General features: G+C 45.9%; 1 protein-coding gene across 5 annotated transcripts in view; it reads left to right on the plus strand.

Annotated features, from left to right (window-relative positions):
* Window positions 1-3,185: 3,185 nt before the first annotated feature.
* The window catches only part of mettl22 (methyltransferase 22, Kin17 lysine), a 62,757-nt gene continuing 44,456 nt past the window's right edge, over window positions 3,186-21,486 (plus strand). The window contains exons 1-2 of one of the 5 annotated variants that reach the window (XM_078240393.1): window positions 19,200-19,261; window positions 20,122-20,226. The gene's annotated coding sequence lies outside the window, so the exon portion shown is untranslated. Of the gene's footprint in view, window positions 3,206-19,199; window positions 19,276-19,456; window positions 19,549-20,121; window positions 20,227-21,486 lie in introns of those variants that run through there. The other 4 variants (XM_078240391.1, XM_078240389.1, XM_078240390.1 and 1 more) reach the window with 4 other exon arrangements.

Below are 21,486 nucleotides of genomic sequence, written 5' to 3' on the forward strand. Positions count from 1 at the left end.
TCCTAGAAAGCCTAACACTCCTTCGGTCAGATTAATATTTGTGTGTAACCTCCAGGACTTGCATGGGGAATCACTGATTGACCTCTCTGTAGGGCACGTTAAATACAAGCTCCCTGATGGACCTGACCAGGTGGAGCTTGCAAATTGAACCCTTTATAAAGCAGACCCCTGAGTGGGTCCATCATTCCGTCGACCCAGTTGGGATCTGTTGTGTTCACCACAGGTTTTTGGTTTTGCTTTGCTTTATTTTGTGCAATAAAGCACCGTTCCTTTACAGCTGACTCCTGGAGTTATTATAGTCTGAAACCTTGTGATAGAATGTCTACTCTATGTCCACTCCCTGTTAGAGTTGAGAGAGCGATAGGGGAAACTTGGAGTAAGATATTGTACCGAAAAGCAATGCTTAGTTCCAAATTATTATTCAGCTCGTTGAAGGCTGAAACTAAATTAAATCACTGTGCTGTAACTTTTACCTGCTGGTCCTGGAATTGCAATAAACTCTGTGGGATTATCAGCAATAACCATCTAAAATAACATGTAAATGACACACCCTAATTCCCTACAGTAGGGCTTTAATTACATTTTTTAAAAATCATTTCGTTATGCAACATTTCAATATTTACTCTGGTCAACTGGAATTTCCAACGGTGTGCAGGGTTTTTTGGCAGGAAGATAAGTTGCAAACATGAAGAAATTGCATAAAGAGCTGATATCACTGATACTCCACCAATCTTCTCCGAAATGTAAGGCCTTTCTTCTTGAAGCATTTAAGTTGTCCATGAATGGCTAACCCCAATAGATGGGAGCCAGTGGCATAGTGGTATTGTCACTGGACTGGTAATCCAAAAACCTAGGGTAATGCTTTCATGACCTGGGTTCGTATCCCACCACGGAAGGAGAGATGAAGGCCTGGTGGCATTATTGCTAGACTGTTAATCCAGAAACTCAACTAAAGTTCTGGGGAACTGAGTTCTAATCACGCCACAGCAGATGGTGGAATTTGACTTCAATAAAAATAAATATGGAATTAAGAATCCAGTGATGACCATGAAACACTCGTCAATTGTCAGAAAAAGCCATTTGGTTCACTAATGTCCTTTACTGAAGGAAACCTGTCGCCCTTTAGTGAAGGAAATCTGCTGCCCTTACTTGGTCTGGCCTACATGCGACTCCAGAGCCACAGCAATGAGATTGACTTTCAACTGCCCTCCAAGGGCAACTAGGGATGGGCAATAAATGCTGGCCATCCAGCGATGCCCATGTCCCACAAATGAATAAAAAAGAGATGGTGGAATTTGAATTTGATAAAAATCTAAAATTAAAAGTCTGATGATGACCATTGTTGATTGTAAAAGTCCATTTGGTTCACTAACCCAACGAATATGAAAACAATTCCCCATTCAACAACAGTCCCACACTTCACCTTCCCACTGTTAGTGAAGATCTTGGCCATAAGGCTGAAATAACAACTGCCACAATGTTCCATTCATAAATCCCCTAGACTTCCATGTGCCTTTGCAGTGCTATCCCAATGGCTAGAGCATGACTGGTGGAAAGCTGCTGACTTTCAATGGAGTAGATGGAGGATGGCCTTGCAGAACAATCCCATGCAGCTCTCGCCCGAGAAGAGTTGACATCTTAATGTAGGCAGCTGCAGCAGTCTAGGTTCACTGGCTAGCCAGCAATAGCGTGGGCACTGGCAAAGTGGCAATGGTTGGAGAATGAATGCTGAGAGAGTAGATTTCTGCTCCACAAAGCCACTGCCATTTCCCTGGGGTGATGGTTCAACAATCCTGGTAAACTGTGGGGGGGTGAGTTTGCCAGACCTTGAAAGCCCTTTTGGGCACTATTATTGACAGACATGATGGCAGCAGTCTGAGCTTGAATGACGACACGCTGTCTAGGGGCTTCTGCTTGTGCTGCAGTGGTAAAGGTGACACCAGCCATTAGACAGGGATCATGAATGAGTCCACAGTGTATTAATGGAGTTGGCCATCTTTTCCACACTGGAGATGGTGGGCTCCAAGCTCAGTGCAAAGTTGGTGCTGAGTTCTTCCATGCTCCTTGACAATGGTCACTGGCTTTCTGACAGACTAGCCAACGCACCAAGCATTTCGATGTGGATATCCATCAGCCTTTTACAGTAACCCGCCAAAAGCCCTCAGCTGAGTCCTCTGCAACAGAACTTGTATATGTCCTCATCCTCCAGCGGGCTGATGCTTGTGCCCCCTTGCCCTATCCTGTCCGTGATTGCAGGCCATTCATGCCCAGCGTCTCACCATGTGGAGATCCCATCACTAAGTTACCCTCTGAAGTGGACATAATAACTTCTTCAACAATAGATTCTTACATTTCTCTACAACAGATGTTAAGCTAACTGGCCTGTAGTTTCCCACTTTCTGCCTCCCTCCCTTTTTGAATAACATTTGCTTTTTTCCAATCTAATGGGACCTTTCCCAAATCTAATGAGTTTTGGAAAATTAAAGCCAATGTATCAACAATCTCACTGGACACTTCCTTTAAGACCTTCTGGAATATAGTGAAAACTGATGAAATTCAATTCACCTGCCATCTCCTTGTTTTCCATTACGGGCAAGGAGAACCCTTCCACCCATGTTCCAAAAGACAAAGGGCGCTATCTTACCTGCCGTTCACGCCAATTGCTACTGCAGCGAGGTCAGAGAATTTGGTGGCCAGCCAAACCTCCGTTCACTGTGGTGGGATGGGAAAATCCCACCGGCATGAACAGTGGTCAGATTCTGGCCAACATCGCTGCAAAGAGCCTCCAGCAGGGGGAGCTGAATGCTTACTCTGTGATAAGCCCAGACATTTTAAACAATTCTGCGGACTAAGCACACAATGCGATGTTATGCAATGACTGATACTTTTTTAAAAAATCCCCGCTATTCTGTTAGCCAGCTCTGTAATAAACTGTGATTCATTTACAAGTCTGCACCTCTCTCTAACTTCATCTGTTAGGACGCCTTTGTTTTTAAAGCTTGCACCACTGCTGCAGTCTGCACATTCCCTGAGACTCAAATAGATCTGTCCAATTAGCATCTCTATCCTTACTTATTTGGCAATGAGCTAGTGTTTGATTGTCAATGCTATTGGCTAACAATACACCAATGAGGAATGATTGAGTGCCCCTGTGCATTGCTTGCTGACTGGGAATATCAGTTCCCAGAACTAAGGCGCCCAAAAGGTTGGTGGGTTTATTTCAGTTGACTTCGAAACAACTAAACTCAGATGGTGTAAGCTCTTGATCATTTCAATTTGCTGAAACGTTCTTTAATTTGGTAAGGAAAAGGATTTCTAGTTCTTCTTGTGTCTGTCTGCTGCATAGCATTATCATAGAATCACAGAAACCCTACAGTGCAGAAAGAGGCCATTTGGCCCATCGAGTCTGCACCGACCACAATCCCACCCAGGCCCTACCCCCATATCCCTACATATTTTACCCACTAATCCCTCTAACCCACGCATCTCAGGACTCTAAGGGGCAATTTTTAGCATGGCCAATCAACCTAACCCGCACACCTTTGGGCTGTGGGAGGAAACCGGAGCACCCGGAGGAAACCCACGCAGACACGAGGAGATTGTGCAATCTCCACACAGACAGTGACCCAAGTCGGGAATCGAACCCAGGTCCCTGGAGCTGTGAAGCAGCAGTGCTAACCATTGTGCTACCGTGCCGCCCGGTACCAATTATCTTGGTTATTCACTACAGTAGCAATGACCGCACCCCCCACACCCCTCCCCCCCTCAGAATAATGTAAATTACAAGTGCCCAACTTACCTGCACATGTTTGAATCTGAAGCTATTCCATGGAATCGTACTTTAAATTGATCTGAACATATATCACATTTTGTACAGTACATTGTGACTTCTATTAGTGACGATGTACATCATTTATTTATCAGCCATCTTCAACCAATTGTTCCAACTTTAACAAGTTAGGTCAAGTTCAATAAATGAGACATTGAACAAATGACTTTCCAATAGTTCAGTGAACAATGTCCATCTGTACACAGTACAACGTACTGGACACGTCTGTCTATAAGACATTTCAATTATTTAACTTACAGACATTCTAATGATAATTTAGATGGACATTGTTCACTGAACTATTGGAAAGTCATTTGTTCAATGTCTCATTTATTGAACTTTACCTACCTTGCTAAAGTTGGAACAATTGGTTGAAGATGGCTGATAAATAAATGATGACACCGAGGTATAATGCTGGTGTGTCATCATTATCTCAAATTTGCAGTGTGCAGAAAAAGAGAGCAGCATTGTGTCTGTTTAAATAGGATTTTAGCAACAGTTGGGGTTTTGGTCAGGGGATATGGATATGAAAGCCTTCACTCGCTATTCCCACCCCCCCAAAAAAAAACACTGCTTAGAATCAATAGTTCGGCACCTCACTCTTAGAAAGCAGCCCAACTTCTCAATTTTTGATACAAAACCCTGACTCCCACTAAAATTCTTGCAGTCCCCAATTTTTACAAAACCTTTGGCTGGAAAAGAAGCATGTAGTTGATCAACTGAAGCTTATATTATAGAATCACAGAATCCTACAGTGCAGAAGGAGGCTATTCGGCCCATCGAGTCTACGCCAACCACAATCCCACCCAGGCCCTATCTCCCATAACCCCATGCATTTACCCTAGCTAATCCCCCTGACACTAAGGGGCAATTTAGCATGGCCAATCCACCTAACTCGCACATCTTTGGAGGAAACTGGAACATCCAGAGGAAACCCACGCAGATACGGGGAGAACGTGCAAACTCCACACAGACAGTGACCCAAGCTGGGAATTGAACCCAGGCCCCTGGCACTTTGAGGTAGCAGTGCTAACCACTGTGCCACCATGCCGAATATTGCAGAGCACTGTTGAGCAGTTTATCCCAATTTTCATCCCTGCTTTTAAGAGAATAGTGAGTACCACCGGATGAGCTCCACAGACCCCAGCAATCTTCATTTTTGCATGTGAAGAGTTTCGACATCCGTATACACTATTCAAACATCAGGAGAAGCTTCAAGGCCAAGCATAATCCTATCCTCACAGAAATGTTCACACGCATGCATTTTCCCACAGAGGTTAATAATAATTGGAAAGATTCTGCCGCTCTCAGCAGGTCATGGGGGTGCTAAAAGAATATAATAGAGTGAGGCTGAAAAGTATCAGGCTGTAAGCTTCAGCTTTATATTGAGCTCACCTGTGTATAGTTTCTATGTCAGTTTGACATTCTATTAGTGACTTGTGAAGTGTTATGTACAAAACAGCATTATTTATTTGATTCAGTCTGCCGCGCTTACTTGCAAACAAGCAGAACCTTATTTTTTATAATGCAGTTTTAATTCAGCATAATATGCCTGAGTGGTCTACAGCATGACATGGAACTGCTATTGTAACCAAGTAATCAACTTTTTTTTGTGTCATTGTTACATTCAATGATGAATCCAAAGTTAGTAGGTTTTTTTTTCTATTAGGAGAAGAGGATGAAGAATGCTGCTCTGAATAATAGAAACTCTAGTGGCAATAACAACTTTCATTACAGTAACAAACTGAGAATGAGGTGCTGAGAGGATGTTTCCTCTTATGGGAGAGACGAGAAGGCAGGGTTTAAAAATGAGGGGTCTCCAATTTCAGATGGAGATTAGAAGGTTTTGTTTCCCCTCAGAAGATTGTTAGTTTATGGGATTCTCTTCTGCAGACAGCGATGGAGGTCAGGTCGCTGAATATTTTTAAGGCCAAGTTAGGATGGATCCTTGATTGACAAGGGACTCAAAGGGTAGATAGCAAAGTAAAGAGAGGTGAGGCCAGATCAGGGGGGTGCGATGGCCGAGTGACATTATCGCTCGACTATTAATCCAGAAACTCAGCTAATGTTCTGGGGACCCGGGTTGGAATCCCGCCACGGCAGTCGGTGGAATTTGAAATCGATAAAAAATACCTGGAATTAAGAATCTACTGGTGACCATGAAACCATTGTTGATTGTTGGAAAAACCCATCTGGTTCACTAATGTCTTTTAGGAAAGGAAATCTGCCGTCCTTACCTGGTCCTTACCTGGTCTGGCCTACATGTGACTCCAGAGGCACAGCAATGTGGTTGACTCTCAACTGCTCTCTAAAATGACTTAACAAGCCTCTCGATTGAAGGGCAACGAGGGATGGCTGATAAATGCTGGCCAGACAGTGACACCCATGTCCCACGAATGAATAAAAAAAGTATGATCTTATCAAACGGTGGAGCAGGCTTGACAGGCTGAAGGCCTACTCCTGATCATTCGTATTCCAAACCAGTAGTTGAAATTTTAAAATCTCAAACTAAAAAGCTGGTGTTATTAAAAATTGAGTCTATTGGCAGTTATTGGATTTATCATAACTGGTTCACTGATTATGTTCAGGGAAGAAAACCTGCAGTTCTGAGCCTGTCTCACACCGTATGTGAGTTCAATCCCATATTAATATGTTTTATGCTCAACTGCCCTCTGAGGCGGCCTAACAAGGAACCCAAACTTTCACACACAGGCCATGCACAAGTTGACCTCTTTCAGTTATGACACATGCACAGCCCTGCAAAACAATATTCAGGCCCGCACATTTAAACAAATCACTCATACACCACCCAAAATAAATGAATGAGGACATTGCTAGCAAGCCACCCAGTTTCATCAAATCAGGGTGAGTAGGAATGGAAAATAGAATCATATAGTGCAGAAGAAGCCCTTCAGCCCATCAAGTCTGCACCAACACATTGGAAACACCTGAACTAATCTCATCTGCCAGCACTTGGCTCACAGCCTTGAATGTTATGATGTGGCAAGTGCTCATCCACATACTTCTTAAAGGATGTGAGGCAACCCGCCACCGCCATCCTCCCAGGCAGCGCATTCCAGACCGTCACCACCCTCTGGGTAAAAATGTTTTTCCTCACATCCCCCAAACCTCCTGCCCCCTCACCTTGAGCCTATGTCCCCTTGTGACTGACCCTTCAACTAAGGGAAACAGCTGCTCCCTATCCACTCTGTCCATGTCTCTCATAATCTTATACACCTTGATCAGGTCGCCCCTCAGTCTTCGCTGCTCCAACGAAAACAGCCCAAGCCTATGCAACCTAAAATACCTGCCAGTCTTGTTAATACCGTCAAGGATCTGAAGATCAAACTTTTTAAAAAGGTGCCCTGTCTTCAATAATGCATTTACTGGGTCATTTTGGAATTCCAGGTCCAGATGAGCAATGTCTCTCATGACTTCCTTGTTGCATTGGAACAAGATACTGTCATGCACATCATCTACCAACTCTGACTCTAAACTTTTTGGATGTTCCACATTTAGTTTAGGCTGATTGATGCCTCTCAATGAAAGAAATCTTCTTATTCTCACATTCTCTTATTACCTCTTCATAAAGCAAATTGTATTGCTGTGGCAGACCCCAAATGTCATATGGATTTCTTATCATTTGAGATGCCTAGCTAAAGTAATTCATTTTATATCTATCTGCCTCCAACATGAGCAATTTATTTTACATCCCATGTGTCTCTGACACAAATGGCAATGCCATTTCCTTTCTGCCTTCTCTGCCTATTCTAAACATGCTGCATTTATTTCAATCCCCTGAATTTAGTCGTGTTTAACTATCACTGATAATGATTCTCCTTCTTCAGTTACGGTATCTCTCTCCTTCAAGCCTACCATCATCTCTCCTCTCCTTAAAAGGAGGAACCCTGAGCTCTCCACCATTGGCTGTACCTTCAGCTGGCAAAGGCCCTAAACTCTGGAATTCCCGCCCTAATCCTCTCCGTCTCTCTATCTCTCTTTCCTCAAAAGAACAAAGAACAAAGAAAATTATAGCACAAGAACAGGCCCTTCGGCCCTCCAAGCCTGCATCGACCATGCTGCCCAACTTAACTAAAACCCCCTACCCTTCCGGGGACCATAGCTCTCCATTCCCATCCTATTCATGTACTTGTCAAGACAACCCTTAAAAGTCACTACCGTATCCACTTCCACTACCTCCCCCAGCAACGAGTTCCAGGCACCCACTACTCTCTGTGTAAAAAATCTGCCTCGTACATCTCCTTTAAACCTTGCCCCTCGCACCTTAAACCTATGCCCCCTAGTAATTGACTCTTCCACCCTGGGAAAAAGCTTCTGACTATCCACTCTGTCCATGCCTCTCATAATCTTGTAGACTTCTATCAGGTCTCCCCTCAACCTCCGTCGCTCCAGTGAGAACAAACCAAGAACAAACCTCTCCTCATAGCTAATGCCCTCCATACCAGGCAACATCCTGGTAAATATTTTCTGTACCCTCTCCAAAGCCTCCACATCCTTCTGGTAGTGTGACAACCAGAATTGAACACTATATTCCAAGTGCGGCCTAACTATGGTTCTATAAAGCTGCAACATGACTTGCCAATTTTTAAACTCAATACCCCGGCCGATGAAGGCAAGCATGCCATATGTCTTCTTGACTACCTTCTCCACCTGCATTGCCACTTTCAGTGACCTGTTTACCTGTACACCCAGATTCCTTTACCTATCAATACTCTTAAGGCTTCTGCCATTTACTGTATATTTCCAATCTGTATTAGACCTTCCAAAATGCATTACCTCACATTTGTCCAGAGATTAAACTCCATCTGCCATCTCTCCGCCCAAGTCTCCAACTGATCTATATCCTGCTGGATCCTCTGATGGTCCTCATCGCTATCCACAAATCCACCAACCTTTGTGTCATCCGCAAACTTACTAATCAATCCAGTTACATTTTCTTCCAAATCATTTATATATATTATAAACAGCAAAGGTCCCAGCACGGATCCCTGAGGAACACCACTTGTCACAGCCCTCCATTCAGAAACGCATCTTTCCACTGCTACCCTCTGTCTTCTTTGACCGAGCCAATTTTGTATCCACCTTGCCAGCTCACCTCTGATCCCATGAGAGGCCTTATCAAAGGCCTTACTGAAATCCATGTAGACAACATCCACTGCCTACCCTCATCAATCATCTTCGTCACTTTCTCGAAAACCTTGATCAAGTTCGTGAGACACGACTTCCCCTTCACAAAACCATGTTGCCTCTCACTAATATGTCCACTTATTTCCAAGTAGGAATAAATCCTATCTCGAAGAATCCTCTCCAATAATTTTCCTACCATTGACGTAAGGCTCACCGGCCTGTAATTACCTGGATTATTCTTGCTACCCTTCTTAAACAAAGGAACAACATTGGCTATTCTCCAATCCTCTGGGACCTCCCCTGTAGCCAGCGAAGATACGAAGATTTCTCTCAAGACCCCAGCAATTTCCTCCTCAATATTCTGGGGTATATCCCATCAGGCCCTGGGGACTTGTCTACCTTAATGTTTCTCAAGATGCCAATACCTCCTCCTTTTTGATCTCAACATGACTCAAACTATCTGCACATCCTTTCCCAGACTCATCATCCACCAAGTCCTTCTCTTTGGTGAATACTGAAGCAAAGTACTCATTTAATACCTCGCCCATTTCCTCTAGCTCCATGCATAGATTCCCTCCCTTGTCTGTGAGTGGGCCAACCCTCTCCCTGGCTACCCTCTTGCTCTTTATATATGTATAAAAAGCCTTGGGATTCTCCTTAATCCTGCTGGCCAATGCTTTTTCATGACCCCTTTTAGCCCTTCTTACTACTTGCTTAAGTTTCTTTCTACTTTCCTTGTATTCCACACTTGCTTCATGTGTTCCCAGCCTCCTAGCTTTGACAAATGCTTCCTTTTCCTCTTCGAGTAGTCTCGCAATATCTCTCATTATCCAAGGTTCCCAAAACTTGCCATACTTATCCTTCATCCTTACAGGAATGTGCCGGTCCTGAATCCCTATCAACTTACACTTGAAAGCCTCCCACATGCCAGATGTTGATTTGCCCTCAAACATCTGCCCCCAATCTACATTCTTCAGTTCCTGCCTAATATTGTTATAATTAGCCTTCCCTCAATTTAGCACCTTAACTTGAGGACTACACTTATCTTTATCCGTCAGTACCTTAAAGCTTACTAAATTGTGGTCACTGTTCCCGAACTGCTCCCCTACTGAAACATCGACCACCTGGCCGGGCTCATTCCCCAATACCAGGTCCAGTATGGCCCCTTCCCTAGTTGGACTATCTACATACTGTTTCAGGAAGCCCTCCTGGATGCTCCTTACAAACGCTGCCCCATCCACACTCCTGGCACTAAGTGAGTTCCAGTCAATATAGGGGAAATTAAAATCTCCCACAACAACCCTGTTACTTTTACACCTTGCCAAAATCTGCCTACATATCTGTTCCTCAATCTCCCACTGGCAGTTGGGTGGCCTATAGTAAATCCCCAACATTGTGATTACACCTTTCCTATTCCTGAGCTCTACCCATATTGCCTCGCTGTATGATCCTCCTTTAACATATACCTCTTTGGCCAAATCTATGGTCATCTACCCTAATGTCACCTTAAATGTCAAAATTTGTTGTTTTTTCTAACACCCCTGTGAAGTACTTTGGGATGCTTTATTCTGTTGAAGGTGCTATATCATTACAAATTGTTGTTGTTGTTTCTGATCTTCCTATCATATTGTAGTTCCCTACAAAACTAAAACAAAACAATGAAGTTGGCGTCATCTGTGCCAATCTTTATTTTTTATTTATTTTATTATTGTCACAAGTAGGCTTATATTAACACTGCAATGAAGTTACTGTGAAAATCCCCTAGTCGCCATCCTCCGACGCTTGATCGGGTACACTGAGGAAGAATTTAGCATGGCCAATGCACCTAACCAGCATGTCTTTTGGACTGTGGGAGGAACCCAGAGCACCCAGAGGAAACCCACGCAGACACGGGGAGAACGTGCAGACTCCACACAGACAGAGACCCTAGCCCGTAATCTAACCCGGGTCCCTAGCGCTGTGAGGCAGCAGTGCTAACCACTGTGCCACCGTGTCACCGATGTATTGGAAATTAACATTTGTCATGTACTCTGTTGTGTAGGGACGTAACAATACACATGAACAAAGAGTGATTTAGTCACAATAAGTATTGCAAATGCTAGGTTCTGGGCCGGGACTTAGAAATTTCAGCCATTTTCAGGAATCCTGCCACTGGGGCGGTATTCTCCATCATGGCAAAAACCAGGGCCTCGGTCTCACACATGCACATACAAAGACTGGATATACACTGCAGTTGATCCAGTCTCTTCTGATTTATAATTTCCAGTCTCCCAAGTGGGTTTCTTGAATGGATTTGATCATTTAAAGTTGAAGTAAGAGTCTTGTAACAGGTTTCTTTGAATATCTAGGAGGTTGGTTCTTCGGTGAACTTTGAAACCGGAACAGGTTAAGTACTTTGGCTGCTTGATTGTTTTAAGCTAATTTCAGTGTCTGGTTCTCTGATTGGTTGATGACTGATGGTTCTGATCAACTTCTAGGTCCTAAAACTAATTTTGATCACATGACCACTGTGTTAACATTTCTGAAGCCAAGCCAGTCTGGTTTAGATGGGGAAGATCATTATGATACAATGGGAAGTTGACACTGGCCATTAAGTGTCAATGTTCCCTTTTGTCCAGTATAAAACATGGAGACGATCAGTCTGGAAGCTCCATAATCTTTAGGTGTTGGCCCATTCTTAAATAGTGAGATGTCTGAATTCCACAGATAACTATGATGCATCCTTGCCTTCGCCAACATTTAATTCGGTATTTGCCAGAGATGTCACGGTGGCACAGTGGTTAGCACTGCTGCCTCACAGCGCCAGGAATCCGGGTTCGATTCCCAGCTTGGGTTGCTGTCTGTGTGGAGTCTGCACGTTCTCCTTGTGTCTGTGTAGATTTCCTCTGGGTGCCTTGGTTTCCTCACACAGTGTGAAAGGCGTGCTGGTTAGATGCATTGACCTGAACAGGTGCCGGAATGTGGCGACTGGGGGAATTTCATAGTAACTTCATTGCAGTATTAATGTCAGCCTACTTGTGACTAATAAATGAACTTTACTTTAGACTTGATACTATCCATAGTCCAAATGCCAAAAGTCATATATTTGTGGCAGCCGTTTTGACAGCTTGTTTGTGTCCAATTTCTAAAATTTACTGTAAGTTCATAATATGATGTGCCTTTACTGGGAATGACACTTGGTACCAGTATATCCAGCACTTTGCTGCCTCTGTCTCTGTGTATATCCAATATCCATCTCTAGCTCACTACCATGAACATGTCAATGTCCCAATAATCTTTTACTGGCCCATCCATTTAATAGTGAGAATATCTAAAGGAGCTCGGCTTATTCACCTCATATCACATGGCAGTATTACAAAGAAGAGCAGAAGAGGTTTCCCCCACGTGTCCTGACCAATATTTACTAATCGCCATTAGAATAAATAGATTATCTAGTCATTGTCACATTGCTGTTTGTGGGAACTTACTGCGTGTGTTATCATATTTACCACAACAGTGGCTACAGTTGCTTCCGGAACTTCCAGTGCTATAACTGATGATACGGAACCATGAATAAAGATGCTCAATTATGGTGACCAAAGCTTAATAAGATAAATACTGTTGCATTTGCTAACATAATCAGATGTCATATGGTCAAAACAAGCACTGTGATCATGTCAATGTCCTAAGAATGCCATTTTGCAACCCTATTGGAGCAGCTTGACACAGGAGACCCGATGAGTGTGACCGATTTGCTACCAGGAAACTGAGGTCTGAAAAACTAGAGGCCTGAGAAATTTAATCTCGGATATGATCCCAAACAACCTGGAGTTAAATTCCAGTATCAATGACATCTTTTGAAACACAAGCTGAATATAAATTCCTACTACCAAAAGAGGGGGGGGGGGGACTTTTTTTTGAACAAGGAATGTTCCGTCATACTTCCCATTTACTTTAGCAGTAAGGTGGAGAATGTCCAACTGTACTTTTGATGTAATGATATCACCCTTATCAATGTATTTGAGGGGTGTTTTGCCAGTTGATTGGGTTTTACCATGCTGTTTTACCAGTTGTTTGTGATTTTCAGGGCTATTTTACCAGTTGTTTGGGACTTTCAGGACTGTTTGACCAGTTGTTTGGGATTTTCAGGGCAGTTTTCCCAGTTGCTTGGGTTTTTCGGGACTGTTTACCAGTTGTTTGGGATTTTCAGGGCTGTTTTACCAGTTGCTTGGGTTTTTCGGGACTGTTTTACCAGTTTCTTGGGTTTTTCAGGGCTGTTTTATCCATTGTTTTGGATTCTCTGGGCTGTTTTATCTGTTGTTTTGGATTTTCTGGGCTATTTTATCAGTTGTTCTGGATTTTTTGGGCTGTTTTACCTGTTGTTTGGGATTTTCTGGACTGTTTTATCTGTTGTTTGGGATTTTCAGGGCTATTTTGCCAGTTGTTTGGGATTTTCAGGGCTGTTTTGCCAGTTGTTTGGGATTTTTGGGACGGTGTGGTGAACCATCGTTGGTTACCACTGTGGGGTTATTCCAATGTTACTGTTGGGTTAGGGTGTTGACACTGTGGGGTTGTTATAATGTTGTTGTTGGGTTAGGGTGTTACACTGTGGGATTAATATACCTGTGGTGGATGCTGTTATGGCACATCCCGGTCGGGCCCCGCCTCCTGGGGAGAGGTATAAGACCCTCTGCTCAGGCGGGACCCCTCCAGTCTGGAATGGTGTACTCGTGTTTAGATAGTTCCATTGTTTGTCAATAAAAGCCTTCAATCGCTGAAGCCTTGTACCTCGTGCTTGATTGTCGCGCATCAATTTTATTGACAAACACAAAACTCTCGACAGTAAAGAGAGTATGGAGCAAATGCTGAAACCAGAGCGTCTGACGCTGGACCCACGTGCGGTCGGTGCCTCTAACACCTTCGACCACTGGCTGAAGTGTTTCGAGGACTACCTGGCGGCCTCTGCAGCAGTTACTACGGACAACGACAGACTCCAGGTCCTCCACGCGAGGGTAAGCGACACGGTCTATCTCGCGATTCGTGCGGCCACCACTTACCCGAGGACCATCGAGCTCTTGAAAAAACGATACACGAGACCACCCAACGAGATTCACGCTCGTTACCTCCTCGCTACACGACGTCGGCAGTTGGGCGAAACCATGGAGGACTACGCCAATGAGCTCTTGCAGCTTGCCAAGGGCTGCGACTGCAAAGCTGTGTCGGCTGAGCAGTACATGTACGACCTCGCCCGAGATGCGTTCGTAGCAGGGGTAGGGTCCTCGTACATCCGGCTTAAGCTATTGGAGAAAGGGAACCTCAACCTGACCCAAGCGATGGAGATGGCTGAGATGCTGGAGGCAGCGTCGAAAAGCTTGGCTCTGTACCCCGAAGACCACGTGGAGACAACGTGGCAGGAGCAAGCACAAATCCCTCCTCGCCCCACGGGCTCGCGCTCCCATATCGACCCGACGACAGCGGCAGCTCCAGGCGGCCAGCGGTGCTATTTTTGCGGAGGAGCCAAGCATCCACAGCAACAGTGTCCAGCTAAAACGGTGATCTGCAGTCAGTGCGGTAAAAAGAGGCACTACGCGAAAGTCTGCAGATCGAAGCCCAAGAACGGCAGTGCAGCCTGTGACCCTCCAGAGCGGAGACAATCTCCTTCGGCGTCGCAGTATCCACGAGGTCCGACCACGTGCGAATCCAGGACGACGCCATCGTGGCTGGCGGAGGAGGAGGATGACCACCAGGAGTTGCTACGCTTGGCGCCCTCACCCACGTGCGATTCATGGGGGCGGCCATCGTGGTCGACGACGACCAGGAGCGACCAGCAGGGGTCCTCAGTATCAACCTCGGCTGCCTGCAGTGACGTCCAAGGGCCAACGGTGGCGTCGATCTCTCTGGACCAGACAAAGCATCACAGGCTTGACTGTTCGATGATGAACATCAAGGTAAATGGTCGTACTGCGTATTGTCTGTTTGACAGTGGGAGCACCGAGAGTTTTATTCACCCTGACACTGCAAAGAGGTGTGGACTCCGGGTTCTACCTGCCAAACAGACAATTTCTATGGCATCACGGTCCCGGTCTGTACCGATCCAAGGACGTTGTGTGGTAACCCTGGAGGTGCAGGGCACAATTTACGAGCGATACAGGCTCCTTGTGTTGCCGCACCTTTGCGCGCCAATTCTCCTCGGACTAAACTTTATGGTCCACATGAAGAGTGTGATCCTACAGTACGGTGGGCCACTCCCTTCGCTGGCAGTAGGGAATCAGCCGCAGCCTCCAAATTGTCCAAAGCGCCCCGCATGCAATCTTTCCACACTAAAGATCACCACACCCTCTTTATTTAAGAATCTGGTACCAGGCTGCAAGCCCATCGCTACTAAAAGTAGGCGTTACAGCGCTGAAGACCGGATCTTCATTAGATCTGAGGTTCAGCGGCTCCTCAAAGAAGGGATCATACAGCCCAGTGCTAGTCCGTGGAGAGCGCAGGTCGTGGTGGTTAAAAGCGGGAACAAACCCCGGATGGTCATCGACTACAGTCAGACCATTAACCATTATACGCAGCTGGATGCGTATCCTCTCCCGCGCATATCTGATATGGTCAATCAGATTGCGCAGTACCGGGTGTTCTCCACCATAGACCATAAGTCCGCCTACCACCAACTCCCCATCCGCCCAGAGGACCGACAATATACGGCTTTTGAGGCGGATGGTCGTCTGTATCAGTTTCTTAGGGTTCCATTTGGTGTCACCAATGGGGTCTCGGTCTTCCAGCGTGCTATGGACCGAATGGTGGACCAGAACGGGTTGCGGGCTACCTTCCCGTACCTGGATAACGTCACCATCTGCGGCCATGACCAGCAGGACCATGACACAAACCTCCAGAACTTTCTGCGCACTGCGTCTCGCCTGAATCTGACCTATAACAGGGAGAAGTGTGTATTCCGTACGCGCAGGTTAGCTATCCTGGGATACGTGGTGGAAAACGGGGTCATCGGCCCTGATCCAGACCGTATGCGCCCCCTTACTGAACTTCCCTTGCCCGCTAGCACAAAAGCACTGAGGAGATGCCTCGGCTTTTTTTCTTATTATGCGCAGTGGGCCCCCAACTACGCGGACAAAGCCCGTCCGCTCATCAAGTCCACGACTTTCCCACTCACGCCGGAGGCCCAATTGGCCTTCAAGGCTTTGAAAAGCGACATTGCGAAAGCCACGATGCACGCGGTGGATGAATCCATCCCTTTTCAGGTGGAAAGTGATGCATCGGATTTCGCCCTGGCCGCCACACTGAACCAGGCAGGCAGGCCCGTCGCGTTTTTTTCCCGCACCCTTCAAGGTCCCGAAATTCGGCATTCAGCGGTGGAGAAGGAGGCTCAGGCTATTGTGGAGGCCATCAGACACTGGCGCCATTACCTGGCGGGGAAGCGGTTCACCCTGATCACGGATCAACGATCCGTGGCGTTTATGTTCAGTAATACGCAGAGGGGCAAGATCAAGAATGATAAGATCTTGCGGTGGAGAATTGAGCTCTCCACCTATAATTACGATATTATGTATCGTCCAGGGAAACTCAATGAGCCCTCGGATGCCCTCTCGCGCGGAACATGCGCTATCATGCAGGAGGACCGCTTGAACGCCCTCCATAATGACCTGTGCCATCCTGGGGTCACTCGGCTCTACCACTTCATAAAAGCCCGTAACCTGCCCTACTCGGTGGAGGATGTCAGGTCTGTAACGAGAAGCTGTCGGATTTGCGCGGAATGCAAACCGCACTTTTATCGACCGGACCGGGCACAATTGGTCAAGGCCACTCGCCCCTTCGAGAGGCTGAGTGTGGATTTTAAGGGCCCCCTTCCCTCAACGGACCGGAATGTGTATTTTCTCAATATCAGAGATGAATACTCCCGGTTCCCGTTTGTTGTTCCCTGTGCGGACACGTCGACTGCCACAGTGATTAAGGCATTCAGTGATCTTTTTACCCTGTTCGGGTACCCCTGCTACATACATAGCGACAGGGGCTCGTCGTTCATGAGTAACGACTTGAGGCAATTCCTGCTCTCATACGGGATTGCCTCTAGTAGAACCACGAGCTACAACCCTAGGGGTAACGGACAGGTGGAGAGAGAGAATGCTACAGTCTGGAAGGCTGTCCTATTGGCGCTGAAGTCCAGGGGCCTTCCAGTCTCCCGTTGGCAGGAGGTCCTTCCAAATGCGCTTCATTCCATTCGCTCCCTCCTGTGTACGGCAACCAATGCTACTCCCCACGAGAGGATGTTCTCATTCCCTCGGAAGTCGTCCTCGGGGATCTCCTTACCAGCCTGGTTGACGTACCCAGGACCCGTCCTTCTGCGGTGACATGTGAGGGCCCGCAAGTCCGACCCCTTGGTCGAACCGGTCCAACTCCTCCACGCCAACCCTCAGTATGCCTATGTGGCATATCCTGACGGGCGAGAGGACACGGTCTCGATTCGAGACCTGGCACCCGCAGGGGACGTAGCAACTCCTGTCGCTCCTATACCCCCTGTCACGAATCCCCTATCACTTCTTTCCTCCCCGGACGTGGCGCGGTCAGCACCGGGACCAGTGCATAACAGTTATACTCCCATGTACAGCTTGCCTGAGACTCGGAGATCGGCGCCACCACAGAAGGTACCAGGATCCCCTGCACCACCGCTTCACCAGGGTCAACCGGCCCGGGAGTCCTCGAGGGGACAGCCGGACGCTGTTTTGGAGAGAACGCCACCGCAAGCACCTGCTCCGGTGTCACAACCGGTGTTGAGGAGATCACAGCGATGGTGCGGTCCTCCAGACCGTCTGGACTTGTAGATTTTTTTTGTATATATGTAAACTGTTTTCGCACCCCACCGGCCTTTGTTTTCAAAGGAGGGGTGAATGTGGTGAACCATCGTTGGTTACCACTGTGGGGTTATTCCAATGTTACTGTTGGGTTAGGGTGTTGACACTGTGGGGTTCTTATTATGTTGTTGTTGGGTTAGGGTGTTTACACTGTGGGATTAATATACCTGTGGTGGATGTTGTTATGGCACATCCCGGTCGGGCCCCGCCTCCTGGGGAGAGGTATAAGACCCTCTGCTCAGGCGGGACCCCTCCAGTCTGGAATGGTGTACTCGTGTTTAGATAGTTCCATTGTTTGTCAATAAAAGCCTTCAATCGCTGAAGCCTTGTACCTCGTGCTTGATTGTCGCACATCAGACGGTTTTATCAGTTTTTTGGCATTTTCTGGGCTGTTTTATCAGTTGTTTGGGATTTTCAGGGCTCTTTTGCCAGTTGTTTGGGAATTTCAGGGCTGTTTTATCAGTAGTTTGGGATTTTCAGGGCTGTTTTGCCAGTTGTTTGGGATTTTCAGGTCTGTTTTATCAGTCGTTTGGGATTGTGGGACTGTTTTATCAGTTGTTTGGGATTTTCAGGGCTCTTTTGCCAGTTGTTTGGGAATTTCAGGGCTGTTTTATCAGTTGTTTGGGATTTTCAGGGCTGTTTTGCCAGTTGTTTGGGATTTTTCTGGGCTGTTTTATCAGTTGTTTGAGTTTTTGGAGCTGTTTTGCCAGTTGTTTGGGATTTTCTGGACTATTTTGCCGCTGTTTGGGAATTTCACGGCTGTTTTATCAGTTTTTTGTGATTTTCAGGGCTGTTTTGCCAGTTTGGGATTTTCCGTACTGTTTTATCAGTTGTTTGGGACTTTCAGGGCTGTTTTATCAGTTGTCTGAGTTTTTGGAGCTTTTTTCGCAGTTGTTTGAGTTTTTGGAGCTGTTTTCCCAGTTGTTTGGGATTTTTCTGGGCTGTTTTAACAGTTGTTTGGGACTTTTAGGGCTGTTTTATCAGTTGTTTGTGATTTTTTGGGCTTTTTGCCAGTTGTTTAGGATTTTTGGGACTGTTTTATCAGTTGTTTGGGATTTTCAGAGCTGTTTTATCAGTTGTCTGAGTTTTTGGAGCTTTTTTCCCAGTTGTTTGGGATTTTCTGGGCTGTTTTACCTGTTGTTTGGGACTTTTAGGGCTGTTTTATCAGTTGTTTGGGATTTTCAGGGCTGTTTTACCTGTTGTTTGGGACTTTTAGGGCTGTTTTATCAGTTGTTTGGCTTTTCGGGGCTGTTTTACCAGTTGTTTGGGATTTTCAGGGCTGTTTTACCAGTTGTTTGGGATTTTCAGGGCTGTTTTACCAGTGGTCTGTGTTGAGCAGCGGTAGGAACCAGAGTGCGCGGGTCCAGTTGCTGGGAGGGAAGATTAGGTTGACGGAGCGCTGAGGAGATGGGGGGTGGGTTTCGGTGTGACTTCAGTTATAGAACGGGTGAGGGGGGCGAGGTGGGTTTTGATGGTGCAGAGATTGGTATGATTTGAAATGTTTCCGACACAGAGTGTTGTTTTGGATGAAGTGGTGGCGGTGTCTCGGCTCCAGAGCCTGACTGCCTCCTGCACCAACATCCAGAGGGAGCTGGCTGTGTGAATGGAATCAAACCAACACAACATGGAGTTACTGCACACTTCAGCACTTATTCCTGGAGACTGGGCAAGGCCCCACATACTGATGGCGCCTGAACTTGATCCCCACCTATATATCCGAGCTGTGCCAGCAAGGTGCTGCTTAAACCTGATGCTAAACTGACCTGGGACATATGCCTGCCTCATTATTGTCGACAAATGGTCTCCCTATGTATGGTGCACCAACTAATTCACAGCCAGAATTGCCAGCTCTGCTTGGACAGTGGTTAGCAGTGCTGCCTCACAGCACCAAGGACTGGGGTTCGGTTCCCAGCTTGGGTCACTGTCTGTGCAAAGTCTGCACGTTCTCCCCGTGTCTCCTCCGGGTGCTCTGGAAGAAACCGGAGCACCCAGAAGATGTCCAAAAGTTGTGCTGATTAGGTGCGTGGCCATGCCAAAGTTCTCCCTCAATGTACCCAAACTGGTGCCGGAATGTGATGACTACCGGATTTTCACAGTAATTTCATTGCAATGTTAATGTAAGCCTACTTGTGACACTAATAAACTTAAAACATTGTCCTGGTAGGCTTCACCAGCGATCAGACTCCCCAGTCAAACCACCCTGGTCACCCTAATGCCAATGTTTTAGCAGCTACTAAACACAAAATGGTCAAAACCTGTCAGAAAAACACCTGACGTTAAAATCTGGTTGTGATTTTCCCCCCCTAGTTGCTGGCGGCAGTGTTGACTACATTAGAGATGGATTCCTGGAGACTCAAAGGCAGTCTTAGAGGGTGACAATCCTACTCACCAAATCCTGGAATCACAGTCTATGTAAGCACTGGTCTTGACAAGTTGTAAATAAATACCTAAGATGCAAGTATGAATACACCAGCAGGTGGACTCAGAGCACCTGTAGTGTAGTCTGATTTCCCTGCGTTATTCAGCTCCCATACAGCTATGCGGGTTCTCAGTCCCATTGCGACATTGTTATGACTAAGGGGAGAAAATTATTGTGCCAAAATAATAGCTAAATGACCCCTACATGCTTAACTTAAAAATAGTTAGGAACAAGTGGAATAATGTGCAAAGAATCTAAAATGATCTCCGTGCAGTCAATATCCAACAGCTTGGAACAGAAGTTTAATACCAAGGGAAGGGTGTAGATCAATATTGCACGCACAAACATTAGGAAACTGTATGGATGATTAATGACGTAATCAGTACAGCTTAAATTGAAATGAAGTATTCACTTAGACCAAACAGGAGTTAACTGGACCCACCAGTTCTCCAACTAGAAATGCATATTAAATGGCCAGGTGTCTTGCGTCATGGATTCCCAATCCTCTTTTCACTTTGTTATAAACCACAAAAATGATCAGAAAATCTAAGCATATGCACTTCAAAATTTTCACAGCCACCTTGTACAGGGGGCAAAGTGTTTGCTCTGCTGACTGGTGAAAGTATCAACTACTGGAAAATTACAAAAAAACTGCATGCAGGCATTGTTCAGGATGCCTCCAGAGGTTCAGCCAAAAAAAAGGCTGTCATGATCAAGACTATTCAGTCGAGTCAAAGAAAGTGTACTAAAAGGAGTCTGACAACAAACAGCTGGGGACAAAGGGCTGACGGTTCCCTAATTCATTACCCCTCACTTGTGTCGAATGGGCATTAAAAAAACTATTCATATTATGTGCAGTTGATTTCATGGGTTTCTTTTGGTGTTACCACTTTGGGAAGCAGTTTTGCAACATGGAAATGTTGTAAGGAAGCAGGAGTGATAATGAAATGACTACTTTAAAATAACAGAAACATAGAAAACAGAAGCAGGAGGATGCCATTCGGCCGATTGCGTCTACTCCACTATTCATTATGATCATGGCTGATCATCCAACTCAGTAGCCTGATCCTGCCTTCCACCCCGCCCCCGACCTTTGATCCCCTTCACTCCAAGTGCTATATCTAACTGCTTCTTGAAAAAACAATATTTTGGCCCGAACTACTTTCAGTGATAGTGAATTCCACAAATTTCACAAAGTGAAATCTCTCACTTTGGAATCTCTCTCATTCCAAAGTGAGAGATTTGTTCACCCA

Source organism: Mustelus asterias, chromosome 23 (genome assembly GCF_964213995.1).
Source record: "Mustelus asterias chromosome 23, sMusAst1.hap1.1, whole genome shotgun sequence".
NCBI classification, from domain to species: Eukaryota; Metazoa; Chordata; class Chondrichthyes; order Carcharhiniformes; family Triakidae; genus Mustelus; species Mustelus asterias.